The 20,698-nt window shown below is 42.4% G+C and overlaps 1 protein-coding gene and 1 pseudogene across 1 annotated transcript in view; one reads left to right on the top strand and one right to left on the bottom strand.

The window, feature by feature from the left end:
* FUNDC1 (FUN14 domain containing 1) overlaps positions 1-20,698 on the bottom strand; it is a 107,050-nt gene that overhangs the window by 16,805 nt on the left and 69,547 nt on the right. The window lies entirely within an intron of this gene.
* Positions 13,842-14,147, top strand: LOC132007651 (non-histone chromosomal protein HMG-17-like; annotated as a pseudogene).

The raw sequence follows: 20,698 nt of genomic DNA, 5'->3' as shown, positions 1-20,698 counted from the left end.
TTGTGTTTGGCTAGTCTGGACCAGAATTTATGAATTTATGGCTCTCCACTCCGTGCTTTGTTGCCTGGGTTGACTGAGGACACATACTTCACCCACAGGAATGTTCTGCTTTGACCCTCTCCTTGGAATGAGCACTGTTGCCTTGCAGAACATGCAGACATTTTTTTTTAATGTGGCCATTTCTTATATAGACTTTCTAGGAAATTCTGAGAGCTACTTACTATCTGGCTTCAATTCAGTGAGCACTTTTTAATATTTATTTATATTTATACTGGTAATAATATGCTCCTGGATTATTGCCTTCTAGAGATCAAACAATACAGGAGAAGATCTTAGGGAAAATAGAGAATGAGTGGTGAGTTAGTTTTCTGTGGCTACAATAACAAATTAAACAAACTGGGTGGTTTCTTTTTTTTTTTTTTTAAGATTTTATTTATTTATTTGACAGACAGAGATCACAAGTAGGCAGAGAGGCAGGCAGAGAGAAGGGAGAGGGAAAAGCAGGCTCCCCACTGAGCAGAGAGCCTGGTGAGGGGCTTGATCCCAGGACCCTGGGATCATGACCTGAGCTGAAGGCAGAGGCTTTAACCCACAGAGCCACCCAGGCGTCCCCAAACTGGGTGGTTTCTAACAACAGAAATTTATCCTCTGAAATTCAGAAGTCAGAAATCTAGGTCTCAGGAGGACCGTACTCCCTCTGGAGGCTCAAGGGGACAATCCATTCCTTATCTCTTCCAACGTATGGTGGCTATAGGTATTCTTTTGGCTTAGGCCACATGACTCCACTCTGCCCTTGTGGACACTTTCCTTCTTCCTCTTCTCTTTTGTCTTTGTGTGTGTCTCTTATAAAGATACTTCACTTCACACTGGAATTAGAGCCCACTTGGATAATCCAGGATATCTCCTTATCTCAAATCCTTAATTATATCTGCAAAGACTCCTTTTCTGAATAAGATCACATTCACAGGTACTAGGGATTAAAAGATGGACATATTATTTTTGCAAGGGTGGGCGTGTGGGAAGACACCCTTTGACCCACACTACAAGTCGTTAGCAAATCTCTCAATTCAGTTCTTCTCAAATTACGGTGGGATACAGACCACTTCTAAAATAAAGCCATTTGCAAAGAAAACAGGACAAAACAAATAATTTATAATAGATTTTAGGTGTGTGTGGAATTTGACAAAGCTATTTAAAATTTATATGGTAGAGCTGAGTCAAGAATAGCTCAGATATCCCTGAAAAAGATTGACAATGTTGAGGGAAAGCTGCTCTAAGTCTTATAAATTTATAGTAATTAAGGCACTATGATATTAGCTCAGAGATGGACAAATGCGCCAACAGAACACAGTAACACAATCAAGAGCCAGTAACACACTAAAATATATAGAGACACTTGATATATGACCGAGGCATCACTGCAAACTAAGTTATTTACATGAAAAAAAATAGATGTTTACTTTATACCAAAAAAAAAAAAACCCCAAACTTCCAGATTCATGCAGGAATTAAATATGAGCAGCAAAATTTTAATATAGTTAGAAAACACAAGAGAAGGGGTGCTGAGTGGCTCAGTTGGTAGAGCATCTGCCTTCAGCTCAGGTCATGAGCCTGGAGTCCTGGGATTGAGCTCCACATCGGGTTGTCTGGTAAGCAGAGCTTCTCCCTCTGCCCCCACTCCTGATCATGCTCTCTCTATCTCTCAAATAAATAAATAAAATCTTTAAAAAAAACCCACAAGAGAATATCTAATGATTTTAGGAATCCAAATATCCATCAATAGGAAGAGTTAAATAAATAATCACATACAATATAGTGTTTGTGGATACCGTGATCCACTTCCAAGACTCCCTTCAAGGAAGGACTGGTGGCCCCAGCTGCCAGAGGTGCTGTCAGCTGTTGACCTTCACCTGTCAAACCCTTTAGGGACTGCCTTAGTTTCAGAGAACTGCCTGGTACAAGGTCACCTTCCTTACTGGGATGGCCACATCCAATGACTGTTCAACCCAACTCGGGACAGCCATGAATGTTCTGAAGGGCCATTCTAGTTTCATTTCATTTGCTCATGATACTGTGAGACAGGAATTTGCTTTGGGCTTAGCTGGCCATTTTGGCTCCACATCGTATCTGCTGGGGTTATTCATTCAGCTGCATTTGGTTGGTAACTAGGCAGAACTAGAAGATCCAATAAGGCTTCCTTCATGCACGTGCCTGGCACCCAAATGCTCCCTTGAGTGGACTCTGTCTTACCACTTGATTACTTGGGACATCCCCACAGCACAGTGCTCTTGAAGCAATCTGATTTCTTGTGTGGTGGCTGGCTTCTAAGAGGGAGCATTCCAAATACTGAAGGCAGAAAGTATAGATCTCTGAATTCCTAACCTTGTTAGTCAACTGCCATCACTTCCTGTACATTCTATGAGTCAAAATAACCCAGATCCAGTGGGAGGGGAAAAAGACTCCTCTGGCTGATGAGGGCATGGTGACATCAGAAGGCAAAAGAGCCTGTGAGATGGGAAAGATTTTTGTGGCCATCTTTGGAAACACAATTTATCATAGCCATCAGGTACAGTCAAGCAAGTCATCCACTGTACATCTCCAGGAGTTACCATTTGCCTGGACCTCAAAGCAAATAGATCCTTTACAGTTGTGTAGTACACAGCCAGGATAATTTGTCCTACGTAAAGACATAGTAAGCCTGTAAAGACAAACATGGGTATGACAAGCAAAAAATTTAGAAAAGAGCTGGAGGATGTAGTTTCTCTTAAAAAAAAAAAAGATTTTCTTTATTTATTTGAGAGAGAGAATAAGAGAGAGAGAGAGAGAGAATATGAGAGTGGAGAGGGTGAGAGAGAGAAGCAGACTCCCCACTGAGCTGGGAGCCCAATGTGGGACTTGATCCTGGGACTCCGGGATCATGACCTGAGCTGAAAGCAGATGCTTAACCAACTGAGCCACCCAGGCAAGCAGCATATGGTTTCTAAGATCAAAAAGGAATATAGACACTTGAGTAGTCTTGGTAATAGTCTATTGCTTCAGCTAGTTGGTAGATACATGGGTGTTTGTTACTTATCTTACGTTCTTTTTTTTTTTTTAAGATTTTATTTATTTATTTGACAGACAGAGATCACAAGTAGGCAGAGAGGCAGGCAGAAAGAGGGGGGAGGCAGGCTTTCTGCCAAGCAGAGAACCCGACGTGGGGCTAGATCCCAGGACCCCGGGATCACGACCCAAGCAGAAGGCAGAGGCTTTAACCCACTGAGCCACCCAGGCGCCCCTCTTACATTCTTTTGTATGTACAAAATAATCCTTACTCAATTAAGAAAGAAAACAAGCAAATAACATAAAATAGGAGAAATAAATAAAGATTAATTCAGGATAGGAGTAGCCTCTGGAATAATGGAAAAGGATCTGTCAGGAGAAGGATATACAGGGGATCTAGTAGTATTTATTAAGTTACCTTGGCATATACTTCTCACATTCTCCTTTATACTTCACGAATTGATTGCATATTTTCTTTTGTTTGTGGCTGTCAGAAGATGTAGACCTTAGAATCAGCAGTGAGTAGAACGGTGCCCTAACAAGAATTATTCCTATCTGAGTGTACTTTGGAGAGTATAAAAGAGAGACAAAGTCTAAACTTCTCATTCTAGAAAGTCCTTAGATAAGCTTGTAAATGAAGAAGAAAGAAATATTCAGCTTCTCATTCCATGTTATAAGATAATGTTACATTCTAACCCAAGAATACTAAATATAATAGAAGTTTAGGGGCGCCTAGCTGGCGCAGTGGTTTGGGTGCCCAACCCTTGATTTTGGCTCAGATTGTGGTCTTGGGGTTGTGGTGTCTAGCCATGTGTCATCTGGCTCTGTGCTCAGCTCAGAGTCTCCTTGGGATGCTCTCTGTCCCTCCCCAGCCCTCTCCCTCTAAAATAAATAAATACATCTTTAAAAATAATAATAGGGGCACCTGGGTGGCTCAGTGGGTTAAAGCCTCTGCCTTCGGCTCAGGTCATGATCTCAGGGTCCTGGGATCGAGCCCACATTGGGCTCTCTGCTCAGCAGGGACCCTGCTTCCTCCTCCTCTCTCTCTCTGCCTGCATCTCTGCCTACTTGTGATCTCTCTGTCTCTGTCAAGTAAATAAATAAAATCTTAAAAATAATAATAACAATAAAAGTTGAGATGGGGGCACCTGGGTGGTTCAGTTGGTTGGGTGTTTGCCTTTGGCTTGGGTCATGATCCTGGAGTCTTGGGATCAAGCCCTGCATCCATCAGGCTCCCTGCTCAGTGGGGAGTCCACTTCCCTCTCTCCTCCCTGCTCTGCTCTCTCACTCTGTCTCTAAAATAATAATAATAAAAGTTGATATGGATATCAAGCACTAAAATTGTGGAAGATACATATTTTAGTACTGAATATAGCTTGAAATGGCTGCAGATCTCATCATATCATACTTCTGTGAAAAAAAAAATTGAGATGGAAGAGACTACTGTTCAAGGACCACTCCAGTGAGTTTGATCATGGTTAAGTACAAAAGACACTCAAGGCAAGTGAAAGGGAAACAACTTCTATGCTTAGAATCTTTCATTGTAATTGTAACAGCAGTATAGGAAGAGCTTATTTTATAGCTCTTTAGATTCCTAAACTTCTACCCAACATTTTGAGGAGTCACTCAGAAGCAAAGATGACATAAATAATGCAATGTTTGTAATGTATTCTCTCTTTCCTGAGAATCAGAATGGTGCTCTAAAGAGGTAGTTTTTAAGAAAACCAGACCACACATAGGAAACCGCTTAGGTCATTTGTTGTGAGAGTAAATGAGAAATCAAGCAATCTATATTTCAACAAAGAAAACTTCTCTGAGCAGGAAGACAAGGACTTTAAAAGACATGGTGTCAGGATGGAATCTCATGCCTCGATTCTTCATGAAAACCTTAGCTCTGTTTTCCACGGACTTGTCCATGGATGTGGAGGACTACATTGTTTGAGTTATAGGCAGAGAATTTTTCCCAGATCCCTTCAAACACAGAGGCAAAGACAGGAGAACACTTCTAATTTTTAAAATTATTTAATTAATTAATTAAAATTCTTTATTAGATTCAATTTAGTTAACATATAGTGTATTATTAGTGTCAGGGGTAGAGTTTCGTAATTCATCAGTTGCATGTAACACCCAGTGCTCATCACATCACGTGCCCTCCTTAAGGCCCATCCCCCAGTTACCCATCCTCCCACCCACTTCACCTCCAGCATCCCTCAGTTTGTTCCCCATAGTTAAAAGTCTCTTTTCTTTTTTTTTTTTTTAAGATTTTATTTATTTGACAGAGAGAGACACAGTGAGAGAGGGAACAGAAGCAGTGGGAGTGGGAGAGGGAGAAGCAGCCTTCCCGCCGAACAGGGAACCCAATGTGGGGCTTGATTCCAGGACTCTGGGATCACGACCTGAGCCGAAGGCAGATGCTTAGCAACTGAGCCACCTAGGTGCCCCTAAAAGTCTCTTATGATTTGCCTCCCTGTCTGTATCTTTTTTTATTTGTCCTTCCCTTCCCCTATGTTCATTTTTTTTTAAAGATTTGATTTATTTATTGACAGAGAGAGATCACAGGTAGGCAGAGAGGCAGGCAGAGAGAGAGGAAGGGAAGCAGGCTCCCTGCTGAGCAGAAAGCCCGACGTGGGACTCGATCCTAGGACCCTGAGATCATGACCAAAGCTGAAGGCAGAGGCTTAACCCACTGAGCCACCCAGGCGCCCCACCCTTATGTTCATTTTTAAAGCCATCTTGAGTAAACAGTGTTTGAAGTGTTTTCCTCCCACTTTTGCCTTCTTCTAGAAACAGCTCTCTCCTTTTTAGAGAAACTGCTCCTTCTTCCATGCCATCCAAATGCTCCCATTGGGACAACAAGCCATACTTGTGACCATGTGACCCCATGACCTCATAGCCTCCATGCCCCTTTACACTGGACCTTGGGAAAGAGTAGCAGTCCCTCTCAGAGAGCAAACCTGGTCCAAACCGCCATCATATCTCACTTGGATTATTGCAATAGACAACTGGTCTCCCTCCTTCTGCCTTTGCCTCTCTACGGTTCATTCTCAATACAAGACAGAGCCGAATGCAAATCAGATAATGCCATTCCTCCCTGAAAACCCCTGTGGTGGTTGCCTGTCTCAGACTCTGTGAAAGTCAAAGTCTTTACTATGACCCACAAAGCTCCATGTAATCTGCCTTACCACCCTGGCCTCCTCGCCTACTAGTTTCCCCCTGCTCGCTCCAATGCAGTCTCAGTGGTCTTGCTAATGTTCTTTGCACATGCCAACCCACGCCTACCTTGTGTTCTTTGCACCTGAAGTTCTTTCTCAGTTGTTACTTGCATGGCTCACCCTTTCTCTTCCTTCAGATCTTTGCCCCCAATGTGATCTCCCTAGTAAGGCGTTGCCTGGCTTTTTTTTTTTTTTTAAAGATTTTATTTATTTATTTGACAGAGAGCAAGAGGGAGAGCACAAGCAGGGGGAGGAGCAGCAGAGAGAGAGGGAGAAGCAGGCTCCCCACTGAGCAGGGGACTCGATCCCATGACCCTGGGATCACGACCTGAGCCGAATTGCCTGACTTTTTAAATCACAACACTCACCCCCACCCCCATCCCAGCACTCCTGATCCCCGTTCTATGGTTGAACTTTTTCTTCCATAGTGTTCATTATTTTCTCACATACTATAAACTCTTCCCTTTTACTTTTGTATACCGCCTGAATTTCCTCCCCCAGAATATAAAAAGGATTTTTTTCTTGTTTTTCTTTCCCTGCTCTTCTGGCATCTGGAACAATGGCTGGCAATGTAATAGGTGCTCCATAAATACTTGTTTTGTGACTTGGGTGAATGAAACGTGGGAAGATGAGAACTGGCAGCTGTGTCATCTGTGGTTCAGTCTAGTGGAAAAGCCTGTCTGAAAGAGGAAAGCTGACATAGCGAAACCAGCACTCTCTCACCCTAGTGGGGCAATAGCCCCCTGTCCTTGTTCCTCCCAGAAGCCAGCGCCATCTCTGCTTTTCCCAGAGTTTTCTACATGTGCCACTATATCTCCCATTTTGCCTAAGGTGGTTCCAGGTGAGTTTCCATCATTTTTCGACCACAAGAGTTGTGACATGTGAGCACTCTTTGCATGGACACCTATGGGGCACATTTTCATTTGCCGACACTTGAAATCTCTATGTTTACCAACCTTGTGCAAAAGCGGGATACAGGCAGGGTGGGCAGCCTCTCGCCTCCTGCTGCATCCCATCCAGTCCTTCACCGATGCAGCTCTGTAGCCACCCCCACCCCCAAACATGGGGCCTGCAGTCACTCACGTGTATTTGCCTGTGTTGTCCCACCTCCTCTTTCTACCACAATACCACTAATCCTACCCTCCCTGCCAGAAATTGATAACAGAGAATGAGGAAGTCAAGGATATTGTGACACATTAAGAACATCTTCAACATCTTCATGACCTACCAGAGTGTCCCAACCTGCCAGTTGGGAAATACCAGGCCAGAAAAAAGAATAGTATATGCTGCTTGTTTTGCAAGACAGCCAGCCAGTCAGGTGAAAAGGGACTCAGAAGATTTAAAAGACCCGTTTATTGCAAGCTTATTTATTTTTTATTTTATTTTATTTTTTTAAAGATTTTATGCATTTTAGAGAGAGTGAGTGCACAAGTAGGGGCACCTGTCAGGGGCAGAGGGAGAAGCAGGCTCCCTGATGAGTAGGGGACCCAATGGGGGGCTTGATCCCAGGACCCTGGGATCATGACCTGAGCCGAAGGCAAACACTTAACTGACTGAGCCACCCAGGTGCCCCGTTCTGCAATTAATTTTAAAAGATGAGTGGACGTTATCCCAACAAAGGAGGGGAAGGACATTCTAAGAAGAAAGGCAGCATGAGCAAAGGCATGGAGCGCTTTAGTGCTGCTGGAGTACAGGTCTCATTGAGATCCCATAAATAGACATTCTGGACTCCCTTGTGTGATAAATTTATGAATAATGGGATACAACAGAGAAATTCTTGGTTCCAAAAACAAACTAGAAGATTTTGCCCAGAAGTGGCATTCAGTTCAATAACATTTATTAAGCTCTTTGTGCTAAGCACTGTGTGAATGCAAAAATAAGACATGTTCCAGTCCTTACCAAGCATATTGGCAGATGAGACAAATGCACAAATGACTGGCATAATTAACAAAGATGCAAGATATAATAAAGGGAAGAAGAAAGGAAAGTGTTGGCAGGATCTTGAACTTGGGCACCTCTTATGCAGCATTTGTGCATTTTATCTGTGTTATGTCACTTAATGCTCATATTACTTCTACAAAGTAGCCTATTTCCCTTATTTTATGGATAAGAAAAACTGAGGAGTCCATGGTCACCTGACTAGTAAGGGGAGGAGTACCAATCTGCTAGACTCCAAATTCTGAACTCTTCCCTTACAACTGCCAGCCCCCATAGCACCGTTAACAGAAGCATGAAAAGAATATTGCTGATGGAGTGTTTGAGGGGAGAGCAAGGACTTCTGGGCTCAAGAATCAGGGATAAATTTATGGAGTGGATGATTTTAAGGGAGGCTGTGAACTATAGGTAGAGTTTTAACCAGCAGAAGATCATAGGGAGGGTGTTCTGGGTGGAGGAAATAGCATGGTCAAGGGTCCCAAGGCATGGGAAGGGCCCAAGGACCTACAGGGCGCATTTTATGTCAGTATCCCCCAGGAAGCAGACTCTGAGCTAGAGTTTAGCATTCCAAAAATGTATTATGGAGTCATTGAGATCAACCCCTATGGGGGAGCAAGGAAAGTAGGATTAGGCAAAGGAGGGTGTTGGGCTATAGTACAGTCATTAAAAAGGTCTTAGCCAATTACATGAATTGTTCAGAAGCTGGAATGACTTTTCAGAGTTGCCTTGAGACAAGGGGACAGGTCTTTATAGACACCTCCTCCCAACTTTGTACCAGTCATTGGATGTAGGCTGTCACTGGGAAAGGAATGTGAATCTTGTGTGAGGTGGTCCTCTCCATCCAAGAGCAATCCACAGAGAGGTACTCATATGAAAGCCAGCATCAACCAACACTCCCAGCACTTGGGGGAGTGAGTAACTTGGTCCTGAAAGGAAAATTCTGGGTGAAGTTCACTACAAGATGTGTGCCCTGGGCAGCAAGCAGGTTGATCTGGCAAGACATGAGCTTGCTGGACTAAGGAAAGGATGAAACTGGAAAACTGAGAGGGGGTGGACCTTGAAAGTCAGACGTCACATTTTGTAAAGAAGGAAAATGGGTTGCTGCATTTGGCATGAGGCAAGGTCATGGCTAGAAGTTGCACCTGTCATAATGCACAGGATATCTGAGGGTGGACAGAACCAAGAGGAGAACCAATACGTTTTTCCACAGTCAACGTAGGTGAAGACGGGAGAAATGAACAGATGGCAGTCGTGATAGGAAGGAAGGGATGGAGGGGGCAGAAGATTTGAAGACACACAGATATTGCATGTTAAGCATTTTCTACAAAAGGCCTCTGAGACTCAAAAAGAGAGAATATTGTGGTACAACTGTTCCATGGAGTTTTACCCTGATTTTTAATGTAAAATCTATGTAGACAGGGATTTTTGTTGCTTTCCCAGCATCTAGAACAGTGCCTGGCAAATAAGATATATTCGTATCAGTCAGCTTTGGGTATGATCATTCTGAGTCACAAAGATCCCAAAATCCCAATGGCTTACAGCAACAAATGTTTTGTTTATTGCTTATCCTTCTATAGTCACCTGTAACAACTTTGTTCCTGGCTGTGGGTTGCGTTCAGGTCTGCTCCATGTGTCTTCCTCTACCAGGGACCAGGCTGAAGGACATGGGGGACAAAGTATTCTTTCAGCAGAAGCCCAAGAAGGCTAACAGAACTTGCAGTGCTTCTAAAAGCTTCTGATAGGATTAGGTGCGCTGTCACTTCCACCAACCACGTTCCATTGACCTATGCAAGTCATAGGAGCAAACTCCACATCAATGGTATAGGGAAATATACTGGAAATATACTCCTCCCCTGAGAAGCTGGGGAAAGGAGAGGGAATTGTTGTTGCTGAACAACAATAAAATCCACAGTAGGGGTGCCTGGGTGGCTCAGTCAATTAAACATCTGCCTTCAGCTCAGGTCATGATGTCAGGGTCCTGGAATCAAGCTCCACATTGGGCTCCCTGCTCAGTGGGGACCTTCCTTCTCCCTCTCCCTCTGTGCTCTCTCTCTCTCTCTCTCTCTCTCTCAAATAAATAAGTAAAGTATTTTATTTATTTATTTTTAAAGGTTTTATTTATTTTTTTAATTTATTTTTTATTTTCAGCATAACAGTATTCATTATTTTTGCACCACACCCAGTGCTCCATGCAATCCGTGCCCTTTATTTGACAGAGAGAGACACATCAAGAGAGGGAACATAAGCAGGGAGAGCAACGGAGGGAGAGGGAGTAGCAGACTCCCCACTGAGCAGGGAGCTCAATGCGGGGCTCAATCCCAGGACACTTGTATTATAACCTGAGCCAAAGGCAGATGCTTAACAACTGAGCCACTCAGGTGCCCCAAATAAAATATTTTAAAAGAATAAAAAAATAAAGTCCACAGTAGTGTTCAATAGATATTTGTTGAATGATCGTATGAATAAATCTATGTGTACTGGTACAAAGAGATCCATAACATCCCCATTAAGTGAAAAAGGCAAATCGCAAAGCAATATATACACTATGATCCAATTTATAAATACACACACCAAAAATAAAACCATATACTAACTGACCTGTGCACATATTTTTTTCATAAATACATACAGAAGTAGCGGGAAGTAGAGACACTAAACAGTTAACTTCTGGAAAGGGGAGTAAGATTGGGTATGAATAAAAGGGAACATTTGCTTTTATATCATTTGAACTTTTTCTCTTGACAAGAAAGTTCTTTTTAAAAAATACGTTGTAAAAAAGAAGAAGGAAGGTAGGTCCATGTCCATTGTGAAGCTCCTCACACAGTCTGGATTGGAAAAATGTCAAATGAGCAATTTGGAGGAAGGAAGTTAATGTCACAGTAAGAGTGACAAATTAATAATAAAATGTGCCCTAACTCTTATAATTGTTCAGTTACTGCTCTGACATTTAAAAAACATTACAACCTTTATGGTAAGTGCCTTTATCTGGCTTATGAAATGATTATGAAATTAGTTTGACAGTATCCTGCACTTAGATTGTGTAAAAAAGAACATTTACTTAACCCATGCCATGTACATAGCAGATACTTGGCATTTGTTGTACTTAACAAATAAAATCCCTAGCAAATCTATTAATAGTTTAATATTTGCAATTCCTATAGGAATATCAAGTCTTCTTAATGAAGAGACATCTTCTCTAAATGTCATTCTTTATCTGAAGATGCTGCAGGAAGCCATATTGTCAAATAAATCGGACATTTGATTTTTTCCACCACTGGCTCTAGAACTTCACACCTCCCCAGGGTAGTCATGGATATAAACTTTCTGAAAGACTGAACCACTTTGTCAAGTACCATTTTAGAACATCTTACCAGGGCTGTCACAGCTTCTCATAGCTAATACCTAAGCAACCACACAAAGGATTGTGAAGTTTGGTGGCTGGGGTCTTGGGGAAAAGCAGGCAGTCCATCAGCCCCCAAACCCTCACTGAATGCCAGCGCGCGATGCATACAGGATCTTAGATCTTAGATAAGGGAAATAGCATTTCAAAAAACATGAACTCCACTCTATGCTCAAGAGAAAACAGCAAGTATGTGATTTAAAGATTTGGTATTTTGAGGTCATCTTTAAGGTGGTTCTTCACTTGCTGCTAGTCATTACTCTTTAGGATGCGATGGTTTTCAAATTGGCAGGTTCAGAAATTCAAACGTGTGAAATTATCTGAAGTTGAGCTCACTAATTGGACTGACTCATGATAATCAGATTTGCAGGAGGTTCACTTACAAGTGAGTTCGTGAGTTTATTTATTTGTACTACCTCCCAAACACCTCCCAGAGTATGGGTTTCACCTGCTGTATGTACTCCCTTCCCAGAGAAGAAGGGCTACCTTAAGTCCAAATGATTAGCTGGCAGACACTAGAGTCAAGAGTAGGGAATTGGGTGATTTAAAAAAAAAAATGTTATTGATTTGTGGTATGAGGATAACTTCAGGGCTAATGAAAATATCTGTCTGGCTGATTTTACACCTGGGTTGGTCCAGCAGGGCAAGCCTCTACCTTGATGGTGCCAGGGGACCTGAAAAACTATTCTCATCGACTCCTTGTTAAGGGTTTAGTTCTCGCATGAGCCCATGGCTATTAGGGGTGTCCTCAGTTGCCAATTGGTCTTGATTTACAATTACATTAGTGAAGATGGACTTTTTCAACTGAACATATTAAAAAGTTAAAACTCAAACTAGATTAAGCAAAAAATGTTCAATGTTCAAGGTGCCTCACTATGGTGGCCAAAGGGATAAAATGGGCTGATTGTCCAGGCCCGGGTTTCTCAACCACCCCTAGGATGAATCCGACCTCCAGAAAATCACAAGGATGGAGGGAAGATAAAGTTTCTCCGATGGAAAAGAAGACTGGATGCTGGGCAGGCAAAGCATCATTACCATCCATCATCATCATTATCATCATCATCACCATCATCACCTACTACACCAACTTTGTGGTTGAGATCCTTGGCCACACTCCCCTCCCCAGCTCAGAGCCACTTTCAGTAGTTAGGGGAGCACTAACACCAATCACTAATACAGTTATGGATCCTTGATTCCCTCTGGGAGAAAAAGCAGCAGTACAAAGCAGAGAGTACTGGAGTCGGCTAAACACTTAACTTCATTTCGACAATTTAAAGATTTATCTTTCTATTTGCCTATTAGCCTATTTGATGCTTCACCTCGTTCCTATTATCCCAGAAGCTCAGTCTCAAAAAGATAACATATGACAACTTAATGTAACAAATAATAATTATAAAAGTCCTGTGTGCATTGACTTAAGGATTACAATTTCAATTTTAAAATGATGGGTTCAACATGATTTATGCCTGGTGAAGATCGTAGGAATTAGGAAGAGCAGACAGAATTATGAGAATCAAGGAGTCTGGGCCGTGACGTGAGAGATCGACTCACAGCACATATAATGAGCTATTTCCCTCACTATCCGAGGCTAGAATTTAAGGCTAATAGAGAAGGAGCGCCGTAACTATGGTTACAAACTTAGTTCCAATCTTGGCTTTCTCACTTGCTAGTAATACAGCCTATGACCAAGTTACTGAAATGTAACAAAGTTTCTTGAGCTCTGACTCTGTATCAAGCACTAACATACATATCTTTCATCTTTATAAGAACCTGGAAGGGAATGGCTCAACCTCTCAATTAATCAAATGCTGTCAATGAGAAGACATCATCAATTTAATAGCAATTCCATAGGGATGCCTGGGTGGCTCAGTCAGTTAAGCATCTGCCTTCCCCTCGGGTCATGATCTCAGGGTCCTAGGATTGAGTACTGCACCAGGCTCTCTGCTCAGCGGGGAACCTGCTTCTCCCTCTGCCTGCTTCTTTTCCAGCTTGTGTTCTCTCTCTGTCAAACAAATAAATAAAATCCTTTAAAAAAATTAAAATTAAAGGCTCTTTAGATCACAAGAAAAATGGAGTAGTAAGTATCCCATTTTATGTACGAGAGCACTGAGGCTTAGGGAACTTTATCTGGCCTAGGTCACACAGCTTACAAGCAGCGTGAAGAAGAAAAGGCAAGAACGACCCCTGGACCCGCCAAAGGCTGAGTGTCGCTGTATCCCAGCATCCAGGACCTACGTTCCACCATTGCCACCATGCCCAGGAGAAAGGCTGAAGGGGACACCAAAGGAGATAAAGTCAAGGTGAAGGATTAAGCCACAGAGAAGATCTGCTGTCTGCTAATCCTGTTCCTCCAAAGCCATAGCCCAAGCCTAAAAAGGTCCCCTGCCAAGAAGGGAGAGAAGGTACCCTAAGGGCAAATGGGGGAAGCTGGTGTGGGCATGGATGGGAATAACCCCGCAGAAAACCGAGGTGCCTCAATAGACCAGGCACAGAAAGCTGAAGGTGCTGGATATGCCAAGTGCGTTTTTGATAACTTCACTGGTGACCCCACAGTTTGAAATAGTGTTTGTTTGTTTGTTTTTTAACTAAGTTTTATAAAAATTCAGAATTTTGTTTTGCTTTTTTTAAATGATGTGTTGTTGGCACACAGAGTGCTTCGTTGTTGTTTTGGGCGAGGGGCATATTGTCACTAACATAATATCTCTAAAGCTAGACTGATGAAAGGGGAAAAACCCTTGGGCCCCTGGGTGGCTCAGCCACTTAAGTGTCTGCCTTTGACTAAGGTCATGTTCTTGGGGTCTCAGGATCGAGCCCCACATTGGGCTCCCTGCTTGGCAAAGAGACTGCTTCTTCCTCTCCCTCTGTCACTGCCCCTACCCCTGCTGTGCTTTCTCACTCACTCTCTTTCAGGTAAATAAATAAAATCTTAAAAAACAAAAACTAAACAAAAACACCAAGGGGGTAAAACACTTTTCCCTTCTAGTTTTGAGAAACTTCCTCTTGGAAGGGATTTCTTGATGTTGACACACATGAGCTACCTTGGCACAAATGCCTTGGTGGTATGGAAAGACTAAAATTCACTTTTTATATCCTCTTCTCCCTCTCTGCCTTCAACATAGACTTGACCCCCTTAAACCCAGAGGCCTGTTGGAACCTGACCCCAAGGCATGGTTCTCATTATGTCAGACAATCTGGACTTTAAAGCGTCACCATGGAGATGGCATCTCTCGAAAGAGTTCCTTTTTTAGCTTGTGGATCTTTAGATTAGTAATTCTGCCATTTTCATTTCATTTCCGGAAAATCAGGGTCAGCTTGTGAAAAGTTGTTAAGCAACATGATAAATGTCAACTGTCAACCCTCACTCTAAACTTTCCGTGTTCAGTGCATCAGAGGAAGACTTCATTGGGTTTTATAGTGGCTTTCTGCTTTTGGTAGCCCATTGAAGAAGGGAGTTCGAAGGTTGTTGTATACTGTTAACTATCATCTGCCCATGTCCTGCCTGATATACTGTGATTGTTTATGAAAAGTATATTTATTTTTTAAAAAATTTATTTATTGGGGTGCCTGGGTGGCTCAATCGGTTAAAGCCTCTGCCTTTGGCTCAGGTCATGATCCCAGGGTCCTGGGATTGAGCCCCACATCAGGCTTTCTGCTTGGCAGGGAGCCTGCTTCCCCCTCTCTCTCTGCCTGCCTCTCTGCATATTTGTGATCTCTCTGTCAGATAAATAAAAATCTTTTTTAAAAAAAGATTTATGTATTTACTTTAGAGAGAGAGAAGGGAAAAAGCATGAGCAGGAGGGGCAGAGGGAGAGAGAGAATCTCAAGCAGACTCCGCACTGAGTGGGGAACCTGATACAGGGCTCCATCTCAAGACCCTGAGATCAAGACCTGAGCTGAACCCAAGAGTAGAATGCTTAATCTACTGCACCACCCAGGTGCCCTGAAAAAAATCTTTAATAAGGCTGGATACAGTTTGAAACAAAATAAAACAATGTCAGACAGCTTATTTCTGAATATGGAGCCAGAAATTGAATCCCAAATCTATTTGACTTCCACTCCCATTGAACTACCTTCAGTGTTACCATAGCTCCTTGGTTTCTCCGTGCATAAAACAAGAATGGTAATAGGTACCTCCCAAGATCATCACAAGAGTCAAAGAGTATCTGTGAAATCATAAATGCCCAGAGGTAACTGGTGCTTATTATTCTTTTTAACAACCAAACAACCATAGAAATGTACCGAGTGAGTAGAAAAGAAGAAAATTAAGGGGGTTAGGATTGACAAAATAGGAACCAGGCAGACTTTACATTAAGGTGACTTCTGCCTTGGGCAGGACTTCCTGTAAATCACCTTCTGGGGAAGAGATCAGTCTCAGGACATGGAAAATCCAAATTATCAATTAGAGCTCCAAGTGGTTGAGCTGCAGGTATCAGGTACCTCATTAAAGTGGCTTAATTAGTCAAAGACTTCCTTTGCTGAGACTCACCCCAATTAAACAATGAAATTTTCCCAACATGACTTGATAAAAATTAATCTCTTTATTAAAATGTTTAAACACAACTGATGGTGTACTCTATGTTGGCTAATGGAATCTAAATTTTAAAAAAATGTCTAAACACAACTAAATGTAGTCAAAAAAATAAAAACAGGTGAGGTCTGAGCAAAGGAGGTCTACATTCTGGATCGATTAGGTGTTTTTCTCTTCTATTCCTTAATTGTTTCCATTCCTAATCCCTTTCTTCTTTTATCCCCATGTTCCACTTTAAGAGGAAATGCTCACCTGCTTAATTCCACGCCGAAAGTCTTTCCTTAATACAAGATAAGGCCACTCAACTGACTCAATCTTATTATTTGCTGTGATTACTTTCTTTCCCAACCTTCTCCTAACTTGCCTTTATTATAGTTTTTAATGCTGTTTTCCTCTGGTCTGTTTAAAGTGACTGTGCTCCTTTAGAGAGGACAGGCAATAAACTTTTTTTATTAGAAAAGCCATGCACTGAAGATTGCCAACCCCAGGCTTCTCTTGTCTTTCAAAACTCTGCTCATTCCCTGACCTGAGGAAATTCACTGGGCTTTTTTTATGATGAGCATCTCTGTTAACTTTGAAGGATGCCCATAACAAATTACCACAAACTAAGTGGTTTATGACAATAGAATTGTATTCTCTTGGGGCACCTGGGTGGCTCAGTTGGCTTAGCATTTGACTCTTGATTTTCGTTCAGTTCATGATCTCTGGGCTATGGGATCAAGCCCTGTAATGGGTTCCCTTCTGGGTGTGGAGCCTGTTTAACACAGGCTCTCTCTCTCCCCTTCTCCCTCTGCTCCCTTCCACCAAAAAAATAAGAATGGGTTCTCTCACTCTTCTGAAAGCTGGGAGTCTGAAATCAAGGTGTCAGTAGAACCATGCTTCATCTGAAGATTCTAGGGAAGGCTCCTTCCTTGCCTCTTCCAGCCTCTGGTTGGCTGTGGACACATCACTCCGGTCTGCTTCTATTTTCACACGGCCTTCCACATTTGTCGTCTGTGTTTCTCCTCTTCTAATAAGGGCACTTCTTTTAGGATTTAGGGCTACCCAGTCAATCCAGGATGCTCTCATCTCAAGATCCTTAACTTAATCATATCTGCAAAGACCCTCTTTGCAAAGAAAATCACGTTCACAAGTACCTGGGGGCTAAAACTCACATGTGTCTTTTGGGGGCTCCCATTCAACCCCTAATGATAACTAATAACTAATAACCTCTTAAATCCTATAACTACCTTTTCCTTTTAAATTGTTTCCTATATTTTTGTTACAAAATATATTTCCTATGTCATGGAATAAAATAAGACATTTTAAGTGTATATTACTTTAATGTCTCCTAGTTTCTAATATTTGAACATCATTCAGGAGTTTACAAAGTTCCTTTCCATTTATATCTCTTTAGATGTAAGGAGAAATGCTGGGTGACAGGTCTAACATATATTATCACTCTAGAGATCCAGAAGCTGAGGCTCAAAGGCTTGTCCAAAGTCTCATGTCACTGCAAGTCAGGGTTTCTTGAATCTTCATCTTTTCATCATACAACAGATGAGAAAAGTTGAGTGCTTTTCTTTTTTCTTTTTTTTTTTTTTTTGAAGATTTTATTTATTTCTTTGAGACACAGTGAGCTAGCCAGAGAGAGAGAAAGAGAGAGAGAGAGAGCACGAGCAGGGGGAGTGGCATAGGGAGAAGGAGAAGCAAACTCCACACTGGGCAGGGAGCCCGTTATGGGGCTCGATCCTGGGACCATGGGATCATGACCTGAGCTGAAGGTAGACACTTAACCAACTAAGCCACCCAGGCACCTGAGTTTTTTTCATTTTAAAATATATACAGAACATGTTCACCTTGAGCATTAATCTTGTCATAACTGAGAAACCCCACTAGCATTTAATCCCTAGGACTTAATTAGCTCACTCAATGCAACAGCATCTAACACATATTTGGAAACCATTTATCTGTGGTCATCTGGTCAAAACATAACCTCTGGCAGCTTATTCTTATATGGTTGTCTATCCAGCATAGAAATGGTGATTGTCTGTGAGTGGTTTCCATGAGTATATTCTCTCCTTCTGAAACTGAGGATGTCTTAGATGGCTATAACAGAATAAAGTAGAACCATGGTGATAAATAGACGAGCTCAGTCCAGTAGGAGGGCTTCCTGAAGAGTAGCCAAAGAGGGTCATTTATAAAAGGCACAAAACAGGGGTGCATTTCCCTTCTAGAAGGACTCAGAGTGCTGAAAACCTGGCTTGGAGGCAGAAAATAACAACTATTATTTTCCCACGAACTTGAGAGAAAACAATATACAATCGTCATGAGAAGTGTAACCTTTGGCCCTCTCTGGAACGCAATATCCTTTCCAAGTGGGCAAACCCTCGATGGTGTTGATTCGGTTTTGTGTTTGTTTCTAATAATAAAAGGGAAGTGGGAGATTTCTGGTGGCAGGCAGCCTAACCATTCATCTACAGACTTGGTATGTGTGTACGTGTTTACTTTGAATTATGTAAGTTATTCTTGTTTAATCATTTCTATTGACTTTAAAGAAGGAAACAGTACCTATGCAAAAAGTTAAATTTATCATGCCCCATGTTCAGAGATTGCTTCAGACGTTTCCCGTTTCAAAGAAAACAGTGATTTGTCTAATGTCAATCAAATCCAGTGTGCATGGAACGGAAGATCGCAGAGCTAGAGATGAAATAAATAGCCCTTGCTGGGTCCTTTGAGAGGCACATAAATTATGAGGAAACTTCTTCAGTAAGTATGACGTAATGCATATCTTCGTGTGCTGTCTTTTCTATGGGTACTTTCTCCCTCCCTCCTTCTCTCTCTCTCTTCCTGTCAGCAGGCCAAGAGGCTCCATAGACTCACTGCCAGCCTACATTTCAGCCGTCTGCACGCGCATAATGCCATACTCTAAGATTCTTTAAGACGACACGATGAACTCCTAAACATAGTTTTTATTACAGCCTGCAACCGAAAGGAATAGTCTACGATGATCAGAAGCATACTGAGCAGAAGTGCAGTTGCCGTGGTTCCCTGACTAGGAAAAGGTGTTGAGCAAACTGATCATAACCCTTACCCTTGTAATGGTCACACTAGTGGTGCCTCATCCAAATCCCCTTTCCCAGGCCAGTATGCCTGTTCCCTAGCTGCTAGGGATGGTAGTTGCTGAAAGCTCACAGCCTCTTCTTTCTCCAGAGAGTTGCTCTTGGCCGAATGGAACCATCTAGCAAGGAAGTTGACACCTTACCCCAAAGCTGACAACTGACTGGCTAGGAAGCACGAAAGTCAGGCCCACTCTGCTTGAAGGTGTGGCTGTGTGGTATAGTCAAACAGCAAACTTCCCTATGGGATCCCTCTGAAGCTAGTCTCCAGGTGAAACCACCATGTTTTTTCATGTTTTCCCTTGTTTCATCCAGCTTCCCTCCCTCTCATTCTCCTGAGAATCCTTGCCCAAAAAATCCCTGTCTCAGGTTCTGCTTCTAGAACCTTGTGGAAGACACTTCCTTGATGTGGAGAGCAAGAGCCATCCTAGACAGCAGAAATGGTGCTTTTTTGTAGCAACCAACCAAGAGGACCTGCCCTTTGCACTCTGACCTCTGACCCAAATCAGGTGCTCCCTCTCTCTCCTTCACCCTTGTAGCCAATGAGCCACCAAATAAAACCTCTATCTCCTCAACATCTTGTTATCCTAAGTGCTTTCCAGTCACCACCCTAGTTCAGGCTCTCGTGGCTTCTTAACTACAGTAATGGCATTTCTTCCTACTGGTCTACCTGACTTCAGGCCTATCTGGTAATCTTTTTTTAAAAAAATATTTTATTTATTTATTTGACAGAGAGAGAGAGAAAGAGTACAAGCATGTGGAGCGGCAGGTAGAGGGAGAAGCAGGCTCCCCGCTGAGGGGGACTCAATCCCAGGACCCTGGGATCATGGCCTGAGCCAAAGGCAGATGCTTAACCTTAACTGAGCCACCCAGGCCCCCCTGTCTGGTAACTTTCTAAATGACAAATTTGATCATTAGGAGTTCCTTTATCCTCAAACACTCTCATTGGCTGCCTTATTACTATCAGTGTAATGATAATGGCCACCCTTTATTATATATTAAGTAAGTGATTCACATGCACTATCTTATCCTGTAAAGTAACACTGCAACAAAGTTACAATGATCCCCTTTTGTTGGTAAGAACATAGAGTCTCTGGAAGGGTAAGATTTACCTAACACCCACAGCTAATCAAGGGTTGATCCAGAAAGTGTTTTAGCTGACTCCTAGACCATGCTGTTAATCTCATCACAAGGTTGCCTCTCAGTAAACCCAGACACAGCATTTGGGCTTTCAAAGCCCTCTATGGACAGAGCCCAAAATAATTTCTCAAATTTATCTTCTCCCAACTCATCACACTCCTCATGTCAACCAGACAACTGGTTCTTCCTTCCACACACTTTGAACATCCCTCTTTCCTGCTCCTGCCGATTTATCTCACTAGAGCTCAATTTGCCCACAACTCCACCTTCACCCTTGTGGCCGACTATGTGCATTCTCTTCTACAGTGTGACCTTGATCCTTGAATCTGGACTGGCTCTCTCC

Source organism: Mustela nigripes, chromosome X (assembly GCF_022355385.1).
Source record: "Mustela nigripes isolate SB6536 chromosome X, MUSNIG.SB6536, whole genome shotgun sequence".
NCBI classification, from domain to species: Eukaryota; Metazoa; Chordata; class Mammalia; order Carnivora; family Mustelidae; genus Mustela; species Mustela nigripes.
Note: the sequence above shows the minus strand (reverse complement) of the source record. Positions and strands in the feature narration are given on the sequence as shown.